Source organism: Mus caroli, chromosome X, assembly GCF_900094665.2.
Source record: "Mus caroli chromosome X, CAROLI_EIJ_v1.1, whole genome shotgun sequence".
NCBI classification, from domain to species: Eukaryota; Metazoa; Chordata; class Mammalia; order Rodentia; family Muridae; genus Mus; species Mus caroli.
In genome coordinates this window covers 33989394-34001793 of record NC_034589.1, presented here as the reverse complement: position 1 = coordinate 34001793, position 12400 = coordinate 33989394, and positions in this window count along the sequence as shown.

Genomic DNA, 12400 nt, shown 5'->3' with positions numbered 1-12400 from the left:
GCTATTAAAAACAATTAATTCAACCACTCTGGAAATCAGTCTGGCGGTTCCTCAGAAAATTGGACATAGTACTACCGGAGGATCCCGCAATCCCTCTCCTGGGCATATATCCAGAAGATGTTCCAACAGTAAGAAGGACACATGCTCCACTATGTTCATAGCAGCCTTATTTGTAAAAGCCAGAACCTGGAAAGAACCCAGATGCCCCTCAACAGAGGAATGGATACAGAAAATGTGATACATTTACACAATGGAGTACTACTCAGCTATTAAAAAGAATGAATTTATGAAATTCCTAGGCAAATGGATGGATGGAGGGCATCATCCTGAGTGAGGTAACCCAATCACAAAGAATCTCACACAATATGTACTCACTGATAAGTGGATATTGGCCCAGAAACTTAGGATACCCAAGATATAAGATACAGTCTGTCTCTTATGAACTAACCAGTACCCCAGAGCTCTTGACTGCATATGTATCAAAAGATGGCCTAGTCTGCCATTACTGGAAAGAGAGGCCCATTGGACTTGCAAACTTTATATGCCACAGTACAGGGGAACGCCAGGACAAAAAGTGGGAGTGGGTGGGTAGGGGAGTCGGGGCGAGGGTATGGGGGACTTTTGGGATAGCAATGGAAATGTAAATGAGGAAAATACCTAATTAAAAAAAAAAAACAGAGAGAGAGAGTGAGGAGGGGCCAAGCAGTCCCTTTTATAGAGGGCTGAGCTACCTTGTTGTTGCCAGGTAACTATGGGGAGGAGCATACCTGGCTATTGTCAGGTAACTGTGGGGGTGGAGTCTAGCCAGAATGCCAGAAGCTTGGGACATTGTCTGTGTGACTTATAATCACAGGATTATGGAGTTGGGGGCTCAGTGGTGTCAGGTTCACTGTTCTGGGAATGTGGCTCACTGTTCTGTTTCTTAAAGAGTTTCTACTGGGTCTCCAGAGCAAGCTGCCTGTCACAGTCCCACAGAAAACTATTTCAAATATTTGGGAGCAGTTAAAATGCTGTGGGCAAAATGAAATACACTCAGAATATGGGTCAGATGGGGAGCATACATGAGAAAAGGATGCAAATTAAAGTGGAAAGGTAAAGACAGTGATTGTTTATATATGTGAAACCCTGAAGTAAATGGTGGTATAAAAATATGATTTTAGCATTCCCTTTCCAACTTGCACTAATATATTTTACTTCATCTTATTGTATTCTAAGTGGTAGAACATAAAATATACAAATTGTACGGATTAACTTTACTCATTTCAAACCACAGCCAGGATATTGTTATCATAGCACTAAATATTGTATGCCAGTGCATCATATCAGAAAAAAGTTATGTCCAACAATTATATATGACATATAAATAGATATGTTTTTATAGATCGTGGTTATGTTCTTTCATTTTTTGGCATGAAAATTTTAATTTAAAAACTTATCGAGATTATATCCTAGAGCTATTTATTTTGTGCAGAATTCAAAATGGATAATTGAATATGAGGAAAATCAAAGCACCTGGGATCTCTTCATTTTATGAATTCTATGGAAAAGAAATCAAGTAGAAATGGTATATATAGTGGAAAATCAATCAAAGGCTTAGACCCATTATATACCTCCATTGCAGAGTCTATATTTCAGCTTGGCAAGTAGAATTTATTGTGAACGTGTCATTTTCAGAAGCTATTTGGCTGGCAACAAAGCTGCTATCACATATAGGCAGAATGAGAACAGAATATAAAGCAAGACAATGCAATTCTCCCATCATCCTCTCAACTTCCCCAATCTGTACTTCAATAATTGTGAATTCCACCTTCAGAGATTTGTACATATATGATTTATGTTTAAAATTTAGACATAATATGGTTATTTCTAAATAATTAATGATACCATATAGTTTTCCCTTTTGTAACTGCAATCAAAGCATAGTTGAAAAGAAATTTGGATTTAGAGAATCCATGTTACAATTACTGTTAGAACTGATAAAAGATTAATTGACAGAAATATTGGAAACATTGAAGCACTTTCCCCATAGAACCTTCCATGTATAGTGTGAAGGCATTTTTTCAGCCAAGAAAACAGACCAAAAATAGGCAGATACTTCTGTTTATTTTTTCTTTTCAGAAAAGCATTTTAGCTGTTATTGCTCTTCTTTATACATCTATTCACTACCTTTCCAAAGCATTTATCTTTTCTGTTGCTTTCTTGTTTGAAATACCAAGACGGTTAGAACTATTGCTCTGCAGCTAGTGCTAGAATATATATATATATATATATATATATTCAAAGGTAAACTTGACAGAACAAATAATTTGAGATTTGAGATTTCAGATTTCCTACAACCTATTAAAGTTTACACTGATAATGTCATCTAGTTGGAGTAACTTCACAGCATGTAAGTGTATTAGACATTAACTGTTCAATGAATAGGCATATAAAAGCAGAATCTTCAGAATATTGGTAAATTGATAAAATATTGTCCCATAAGTTAGGATAAGAAGTTGATGCAACATTTCAAATTAATAATTACTTTGAGTATGCTCATCAATAAGAAAGTGTGATGGAAAGGAAAGAAGAAATTTCTAATTGTTTTAACTTAACGTATTAAATTTTCTTGGTAATTATTTGTATTGGTTGGATTAATATGTAAATCATAATTCTTTACTCATTGATGTATCCTTAAGGTTTTTTTAATGTAAATTACCTTGTCATTTTTACTACTTTTGTTTGACAAAAATTTTATCTTCTAATGTAAAGATTTATGTAAGGCAATTGCTTTCTAGAGGGCAGGCATCTGTAGCCAGAAGTCTTATCATCACTGCTCTTAATCCAATAGTCCTAAACTAAGATTTTTTTCTATGAATGAAGTTTCTGTATCCAGTCTTCTAAATAATATTTGATATTTTTGACTCTTTTTATTGGGTATTTATTTCATTTACATTTCCAGTGCTATCCCAAAAATATTTGATATTTTTAATTACACACACACACACACACACACACAAACACACATACACACACACCACATGTTTGCAGTTTAGATATGGGTGTAGATGTAGCTCTAGATATAGATGTAGATAAAGATATATGATATCAATTTGTAGCCATGCAGTAAAGTTAAGCAGTTAGCATTACTTACTGCTTATTGCAGTTATGAGTTGGAGAAAATGTGGTACTTTTTTTCAAAGTACAGAGTGTATTAGACAAAGCAAGTCTTGAAGAAGAGGTATCCTGTAAATTCCTTCAAGAGCTGGGACAAACAATTAGCATGTCTCACTTCTCCAGAGTACCCGCAAGGTTTTACCAGAAACCAGCAGGTCAATTTCTTACTAATAAATGTACACGTACAAGTGGTACTTTTTATAATCTTCCTTCCTGCCCAGACTCAAATAATATCATTTTATGTTTTGGTCGATTTTCTATAGAGCAGAAGAAAATTGAAATGCTTTGCTTCTTATTTCCAGAGCACCTCCATTTTATATTGTAGCTTAAATCTTCTCACTTCTTTCTTACCTCCAATAACCTTTCTTTGTTAAGAAACTTTTTAGAACTCACTGTTGACCCCCTGTATTGTACAATAAAAAAGCAAATGGAGATATTTAAAGATGCTAGCTAAAGAAGCAAGAATGGGTTATACATATTTGTGAGAATTAATCCAGAGTCGAGCAAACTGGCATCCAAAATCCATGCTGCAATTTATAACAGGAAATACTATTTAAATAAAATTGTTATCTAAACTAACATGAAGGAAAAAGGAATTTTAAAAAGTATACCCATAAAAAGATGAAAACTAATTTTTCAGTGTCCTAAGTTCTCTCATTTTCCTTGCAACAAAATGCTGATTGGCTGCTATCACAGTCCTAGAAACTGCAACTAAAGCATTCTGGGCTAATGTTCTTTTAAGTCGGTAACTTAAATAGACAAAAAGAATGCAAATTTATTTTAAAAGATAGATTGCATATCTATGATTTCTGAAATACTACAAGATGTACATTGTAAAATTAAAAGAATAAAAGAATGCACATTTTACAAAATATATTAAATGCTATGTGATTTATCAAAATGTGTACTTGTGAATATATTGATGTTTCAGAATATCAAAATGAGCCTGAATTCTGGTATACATATATGTATTTAATTAATTAATTTTCAGTGCTAAGGATTAAATCCAGGCCCTTGTGCATGTGAAGAAAGTTGTCTACCATTGCATAATAGCCAAAGGCTTAAGTTTTATGACAAAGACTCTTACTATGTAACTGGTTTAGGTAAGAACTCAAGGTCCTCTTGTTTTTGGTTCTTGAATATCTGAATTTAAGTTAAAAAAATCTGTTCCAATAAGTTTGATACTAAATCATATTCTCATTTATTCTTCATGCAATATACTTTGAATCAGTTGGTGTGTGTGTGTGTGTGTGTGTGTATGTGTGTATGTCCTTATAATAGATTACTTGAACTTAATTTACATGTGGGGTTATTATGTTCATTATAGAAGCCACAGGCTGCCAAATAAAAACCATTTTGTCAGAGGTGGAATATCTCTCCTTGAGGTGTAGGACAGAGGTTGCCTAGAGACTTCTAACATAATAAGAGCCATTGGCATTGTTCTTGGTTTCTCTCCAAATCTCAATGGGTAATACTCTGTTGGGGAAGACATGACACACAATGGTCATGGGACAAGGAGACATCCTGCTGGATAGCTTTTATATTTTGGGGAGGAGCTATAACAGACTGCTGGGTGAAAAGCCATTAACACCTGTGTCCTTGTTAGGTACAATGACTATCATGGAACTATAAGCTCACAGGTGAAATAGTGACAAAAATTATTGTGACAACAAACCATATTCTGATTAGATTTAAGGCTCACTCCACAAGAATAAACACATGACTGGTACTGTAATTCTCTCTCACCACAAATCTATGATTGGGATCTTAAAATCTGGGGAAAAAATCCATTACTATTATTTGGTTAAATGGGCTTAATATCAAAATGCCTTCTAAATTTGAATTTCTCTATCAATACGTTAGTTTAACTCTTAGACCTCATCAGAGATATTTCTTTGTTCACTGGATGATAGTAACCATAGTAATTCATAACTGGTCAAAGTCCAAAGATTCAGTTTTAGTTGAGTTCTCAGCCACAGATGATACATGTATATCAGCATCTTCCCCATGACTCAGGTAGCATCATGAAAAAGGGCATAAAGATCATAAGAGAAAAAAGCTGAAAGGTAAGAGTTACCAAGGTTTTCTGATCATGACAGGACAGCTGCATTTGTGAAGTCTTCCTTAGTTGTTCAAGTACAAGCAGTCAAGATTCTTGTATGGAGTAGGAGGGGTATATGAGCTCCCTCTCCTAACTGAGGCACTATGGCCAGTTGAGAGCTTCTAGGGGAAAGAGTTTTCTTTAAGGATGAGGTCCTTGGTAGGACAACCATACCACAGGGGACAGTCCCATAAATATGAATAAATAGGTAGCACAAATTTTTACTCTATGGGGTTATTGGGAAAAAAAAGTGGACATGAAGTTGTGGTAAGAACAGAGATGTGCTAAGATCAGGGAGGACTTAGAGAAAAGAGTAGGAAGGTAAATATGATTGAAACATGCCATATGAAATCAAAACAAAGCAAAAATTCCCTCAAATAATGAACTCTGTGCAGTAGGGCTCCAGTCTACAGTTATAGATTCTATTACAATTATAGAGTCTATTTCTATTAACCTTTATGGGTTGTATCATTACAAAGCATTAGAAAGCTTGTTTCTGTGTTAACTGCCATAATGAGCCGAGCATGGATTTTAGAGAAATCTGATTAATAAGGGAGAAGTAAAAGTATCAGTCAGCTTAGGGTTTAAGGATAGGCTGAGAAAAGGCAGGGGGACTTTATTATCTCCCAATCTTAAGTGATGTGAAATAGAAAGTCAATATGTAAAGTGTAATAAAGTGTTCTAAATGTGACTTATAAGGTAGTAGGAACTAAAATGAGCCATTTTGCTATGTTGGAAACAAATGATGAATACTACATCCAATGGGGCATTTCATACAAGGCATTCAGAGACAATATTATGAATGTTAGTTAGCATATTTTACACTGGTACAATCCTGGGCATAATGTGACTCCTTAATTATGCTGAAAGCCCTTAAAGATAATATTTGTTAAGTGGTTCCTATGTAAAGGCACTGTACCAAGTGGAAAGTATTTTATGAACATTATCTCATTGGATCCCAGTAATCAAATGAAGCAGTTTAGTATTATTAGCTTATTTTATAGATGAAAAACCTCAGAAATACAAGAACATAATTGTTTTTTTAAACAAATCAGCACTTGCCTAGCATGCATTTAATCCTATAATTACTCTCCACTACTGCCTCCAGAAAGTAATATAACAAGAAACTACCAGCGTTGACATTTTATATTGATGTATGACAATTTCCCTGATCATAATTCCATTTACTACTACTACTACTACTACTACTACTACTACTACTACTACTACTATCACCACCACTATTTTTTACTTTTAGAGATATGACTTGGCTTGCTTCAAAGTCATAGCCTGATCTTGGCTTCTAAGAGCTGTGGCTATAGATGTGTACCAGCACACACAGGTGTTTGTGTGTGTGTGTGTGTTAGAAAATGCAGAGACACCAACTTTACTGGAGAATTTATCCTGGTAAAGATAATTACAGGGATAGTTGGAGACTAATGTGAAAGTTAAGTGTGTCTAAATAGACTTAGACAAAGAATTAAGATTTTATTCCTGTCATTCATCACCCCATCAGTTGTCAGGTGAGAAAATCAAGATCCAGAGATCTTGGTTCTTTCCTAGATTGCCCAGATGGTTAACACAGCATTTATGTATTGCACTTCCTCTTCCAATGCTCACTCACACACAATTGTGTGTCCATTTCCAAATAAATCTTACCTGTCTTCTGCTTATTTATCACATTCTTTGCACTTTTGCATTCTGGTACATCTCCTAGGTCTCACAATCTTTACTAGTTACTCAATTAGCTAATTACTAGTTCCTTATACTAGAAAATTAACACATTATCTGTAGGAACGCTATTTTCTGTGGTGCTAATTATGGAATAACTGTGAAGATGAACCTGATCTAGCAGAGTAGGTTTTCTGTGGAGTTTAAAGGGTAAAGAGCTGTATTTAATTTGCTTGTTGAGAACATATTGCCACTCCAAAAAGCAAAATGAACTTGTATCCTCCTAAAGGACATATAATAAGTGGAAAAGTTTTTCTAAGTTGCTGTCACAGTCTCTGTACTCTCAAAATGAGTACTTTAAATACAGCAACAATATGGCACTATTGTACAGTAAAATCATCTTAGCAAGAGATGCAAGCCCTATTTTAAAATACACCCTAAATAGTTCATTTACTGCAACAAATGCCAGTTGATTGGGCTGTGCTGTAATTGGGTACAACATTGAAGAGCTTTTTTGCCTATTATTTAAATTTCCACTGAAGAAATCGCTAGTTCCTTCATCTCAACTCAACTCACTTTTCTTTCAGGGCCACAGATGTGTCTTGGCCATAGCATAGCTCCACAGAAGGAAACAAGTGTGTCTGGGAGAGGCTGCTCTGCTGCAGCACAATTCGCAGCCATGACAACCAAGCCGCCTCTGTAGATGGCGTAGGCCCACCTTCTCTCCAGGCATCTGCTCAGCAGCTCAAAGAACTTAGCTGACAGCAGGGATAATTTGCAGACTGCAGCCCTGCTCTGTCATGCTAGATGAACACTTCCTTCCTATTCTTCTTACCCAGGTGGCTGTTGTGGGTGGTCTGAGGTAGAGTTTTTGCAAATCAAGTCCAACAACTATATTTAAGCAAATGCTTAGTGACTGTCTATGTATTAGATTTTTGGGGAGGCTATGATCTTCTAACTCCTTGGAGGAAGTGAGAAGAAATTATCTAATACAATACAATGCCACGGCATTTTTTCTCTTTTAATTTTTACATGCACCACACATCTGTTATACCCAAACTAACTTTTCTACTCAAACTTTGCACACCTCTGTGGCTTTGAAATGTATGAAAATGTCCCAACTGTTCACCTTTTTCCACAATTAAGAAACCTCTAAAGGATCTCTGACCATCCATGTTTTCACTCCTCTATTCAGTTCCTTTACTGTCAAGATTCAGTTGGCTAAACTTTCTAATTACAACTCAAATCTACTCCCCCACCCCATTCTTACAAGAAGCATTTTAGGCATTGTCTTCGAACAACAATGTGAAAATACTCTCCAAATTACTTGCTATTGTTCTTCCCTCGGTATTCTGATCATTTTGTGAGTCTAAAACTGAAATATGATACAATATGAAGTATGATACCAAATTCCATCTCATCATTTCTCTGCTTAAAAACTTCACCAATGCCCCTTGGGTTTCAGGGGAGGAAAATAAGCTTTGGGAATGTCAGATAAGGAAGGCACACTGTGGCACATCATGGATATTTAAAGTAGCAATATATTTTTGAAAGTGGTCTAAAACTAGATAAATTTAGTGACACAGATAGGCTATCAATTTTGAATTACTTAATTTTGCTTATTCGATGCACTTGTGTGGATGGTGGTAGAACTTGAACCAATAACATTTACTAAGGAGTTCCTTGCCAGGAACACTTAAGCATTTAAAATTTTGCTTCACAGAACTTATCTGCACCCTCAGCTGCATGTGTGGTTTATACTTGCTGTTTCTTATATTGTGTTCATACTTAAATTACCTAAGATGAATAAGGAGTAATAAGACATAAATAAATATGTAATAAACCTAGCTTAGAGCTCAATCTGGTTGGACAAACCTGTATTTGAAGCTACTTGGAAGAGGGATACTTTTAGGGTTCTGCACAGAGAATATCTCAAGCTTAAGGTCAGCTTGGGCTAGGACTTAAGTTCAAGGCCAAGCTGGGCAACATACTTTGGCTGTGTCTCAAAATAAAGGGCAATAAATATAAAAGTGCTAGAGATGTACAACAGCTTGCACAAGGCCACAGGTCCAATGCTCGGCACCACATATATGCACAAAGCAAAAAAAAAAGTAAGTATTGGTTATGTTTTATTAGGATGATTCCATTGCATATTCTTAGCATGTATTACCTATAAATCAGAATCCGCAAGGAGTATACAATTGATGGAATCTTGTGTATAGAATGGAGTCTTCATATGAGAGAAAAAAAATCTGGGACCTGGGCCAAATTTGATGACAGTTGCTTTGCTTGGCCTTCTGGTTTCATTTTCTCATTGTCCAAGTTTTGCTATGATAGGCAAGAGAAATGTAGGATTGATTATGGACATTTTCTAGATTCTCAGCTAAATACTAGGGGTAAAATGGTAAAGCAGGATAATAGAATTACATTGTAGAATTTGGAGGAAATAAAAGTTTGGAGCCCCAGAAGATGTTCCAACTGGTAATAAGGACACATGCTTCACTATGTTCATAGCAGCCCTATTTATAATAGCCAGAAGCTGGAAAGAACCCAGATGTCCCTCAACAGAGGAATGGACACAGAAAAATGTGGTACAATGGAGTACTACTCAGCTATTAAAAACAATGAATTTATGAAATTCTTAGGCAAATGGATGTATCTGGAGGATATCATCCTGAGTGAGGCAACCCAATCACAAAATAAGTCACTTGATATGAACTCACTGATAAGTGGATATTAGCCCAGAAACCTACAATACCCAAGATACAATTTGGAAAACACAAGAAAATCAAGAAGAAGGAATACCAACACGTAGATACTTCATTCCTCTCTAGAATAGGGAATAAAATACCCATGGAAGGAGTTACAGAGACAACGTTTGGAGCTAAGATGAAAGGAGAGAACATCCAGAGACTGCCCCACCTGGAGATCCATCCCATAATCAGCTACCAAACGCAGACACTATTGCATATGCCAGCAAGATTTTGCTGAAAGGACCCTGATATAACTGTCTCTTGTGAGGCTATGCCAGTGCCTGGCAAATATAGAAGTGGATGATCACAATCATCTATAGGATGGAACACAGGGCCCCCAATGGAGGAGGCTAGAGAAAGTACCCAAGGAGCTGAAGGGGTCTGCAACCTTATAGGTGGAACAACAATATGAACTAACCAGTACCCCCTGGAGCTCATGTCTCTAGCTGCATATGTAGCAGAAGATGGCCTAGTTGGCCATCATTGGAAAGAGAGGCCCTTTGGTCTTACAAACTTCATATGCCCCAGTACAGGGGAACACCAGGGCCAAGAAGTGGAAGTGAGTGGGAAGGGGAACTGGGCAGGGGGTGGGGGGATGGAGGGTATAGGGGACTTTTGGGATAGCATTTGAAATGTAAATGAAAAAGAATCTAATAAAAATTTAAAAACAGTGTGGAGGACATAAATAAATCAAATTACCATAAAAGCAAATGGTATTTATTTATTAATTAATTATTTTATGTGTATTGGTATTTTACTTGCATGTGTGTCTGTGCATAATCACATTCCTGGTGCCCACAAAGGCTAGAAGAAAGCAACTGATTCCTTACATTAGAAGTTATTATCAGTTGTGAACCACAATGATTTATAGGATAAAACCTCTGTCTTGTTGAAAAGGAACCAGTGATCTTAGCCCCTGAACCATCTTTTCAGGATGCCATACAATTGTTTTTGACAGTGAAATATTGCATGTGATTTGAAAAAATTGTTTGTGGTAAAAAATATTATTCAGAATCTGTGGGGAAATATACAAGATGCCATATTTGTGGGTGAATAAAGAGATACAAATAACATGTTGAAGAATAAGTATACTAGTCAGTTAAGATGAACACCAAATACACAGTATTTGCTATAAGAATAGAGAGATTTTCCAAGTGGGTGTAATGGACTATGTGGGAGTACCATAACTAACTTTAATTCTGATCAAAACATAAGATGTGTTGACTATAGTAAGTTTTGAAGACAGTAGAAAGCACTATAATGATAACATATATTCAAATACTTTAATCATAAGAGGAAAATATAAATTGAAAATTAATAATGACTACAAGATATGTAATGCAAATTAATTAATTAATGATATTACTTCAGAGACTACGACAATGGTTCAGATGATAACTATGTATGTTAAACATTAATATGACAATCTAGAGATAGAAAGGGAAGTAAAAAGCTTGGGTATATATATTAAACTAAAATATCCCGAAGGTTCTCATGAAGTAAGCATTGCATAGTAGTGTGTAATACCCAGACTCCTGTAATTAGCAAATGTAGATAACAGAAGATGGTTTAACTCTGGCTAATATTGTGGCAAGAAGGGCACTAGAGGACCAAATTTGGGTTCAGATAGATAAAAAGGTAGTATTCCATATTCAACTTGAATTTCTGTGGCACCAAATCTATGGGTTTGAAAATAAATTTTGTTTCCAAATAAATAATTTACTGTATGTTGTTGATTTTTTGTTGGTGTTTCTGTCATCTTGAAGGAATAACCAAACATTTGCTTATTCTGTCTGTTGACCCCATCTCATCTCAGAATTCCAACCATAATTAAAATAAATTCTAGAAATTAAGATTACAGTTGTACTGTTGATATCCATTGTATCCCAAACAATTTCTTTCCTCACATTCTCCATATTTGAAATTACTACTGTTAAAAATGTTTATTGATATTAAAAATTTAGCCATTCAGGAACTCTGCCTGAGCAGTGGCATGAGCCAGTGCACTGAGCAGACCTTGGGCTTGAACTCTAGCCAGTCCCACAACACCCAGAGGAAGATCCACTCCCAGGAGCTCTAACACTCCCAGGATCATAGGATCAGAGTTGCCCTGACCAGACCTAGGGTGTAAACTCCACTACCAGTCCCAGAACATCCAGAAGAAGCTCCAATCCCAGGTCCTCTAAAACTACCAGGATCCGGATCCTAGGATCCCAGGAGCTTGGTCACACCAGGAAATCAGGGTCCCAGAGGCAGCTTGACTCACAGGAGCTCTGACACACCCAGGATCTTAGTATTACAGGATCCCAGAATCACATGATCAAAGGGAAAGCTGGACTCTGAGGATTTCTGACACAACCAGGATCACAGGAAGGAAAGGCCCCACTCAGATATATAAAGGGCAGATAGCACTAGATATAATAAGATGGCAGGAGGCAAGCTTAAAAACATAAGCAACAGAAACCAAGGTTACTTGGCATCATCAGATCCCAATTCTCCCACCATAGCATGTCCTGGATACACCATCACATGATAAAAACAAGATTCAGACCTAAAATCACTTCTGATGATGGTGATAGAGGACTTTAAGAAGGAGCCATCTCTTGTGAGACTATTCTGGGGCTTAGCAAACACAGAAGTGGATGCTCACAGTCAGCTATTGGATGGATCACAGGGCCCCCAATGGAGGAGCTAGAGAAAGTACCCAAGGAGCTAAAGG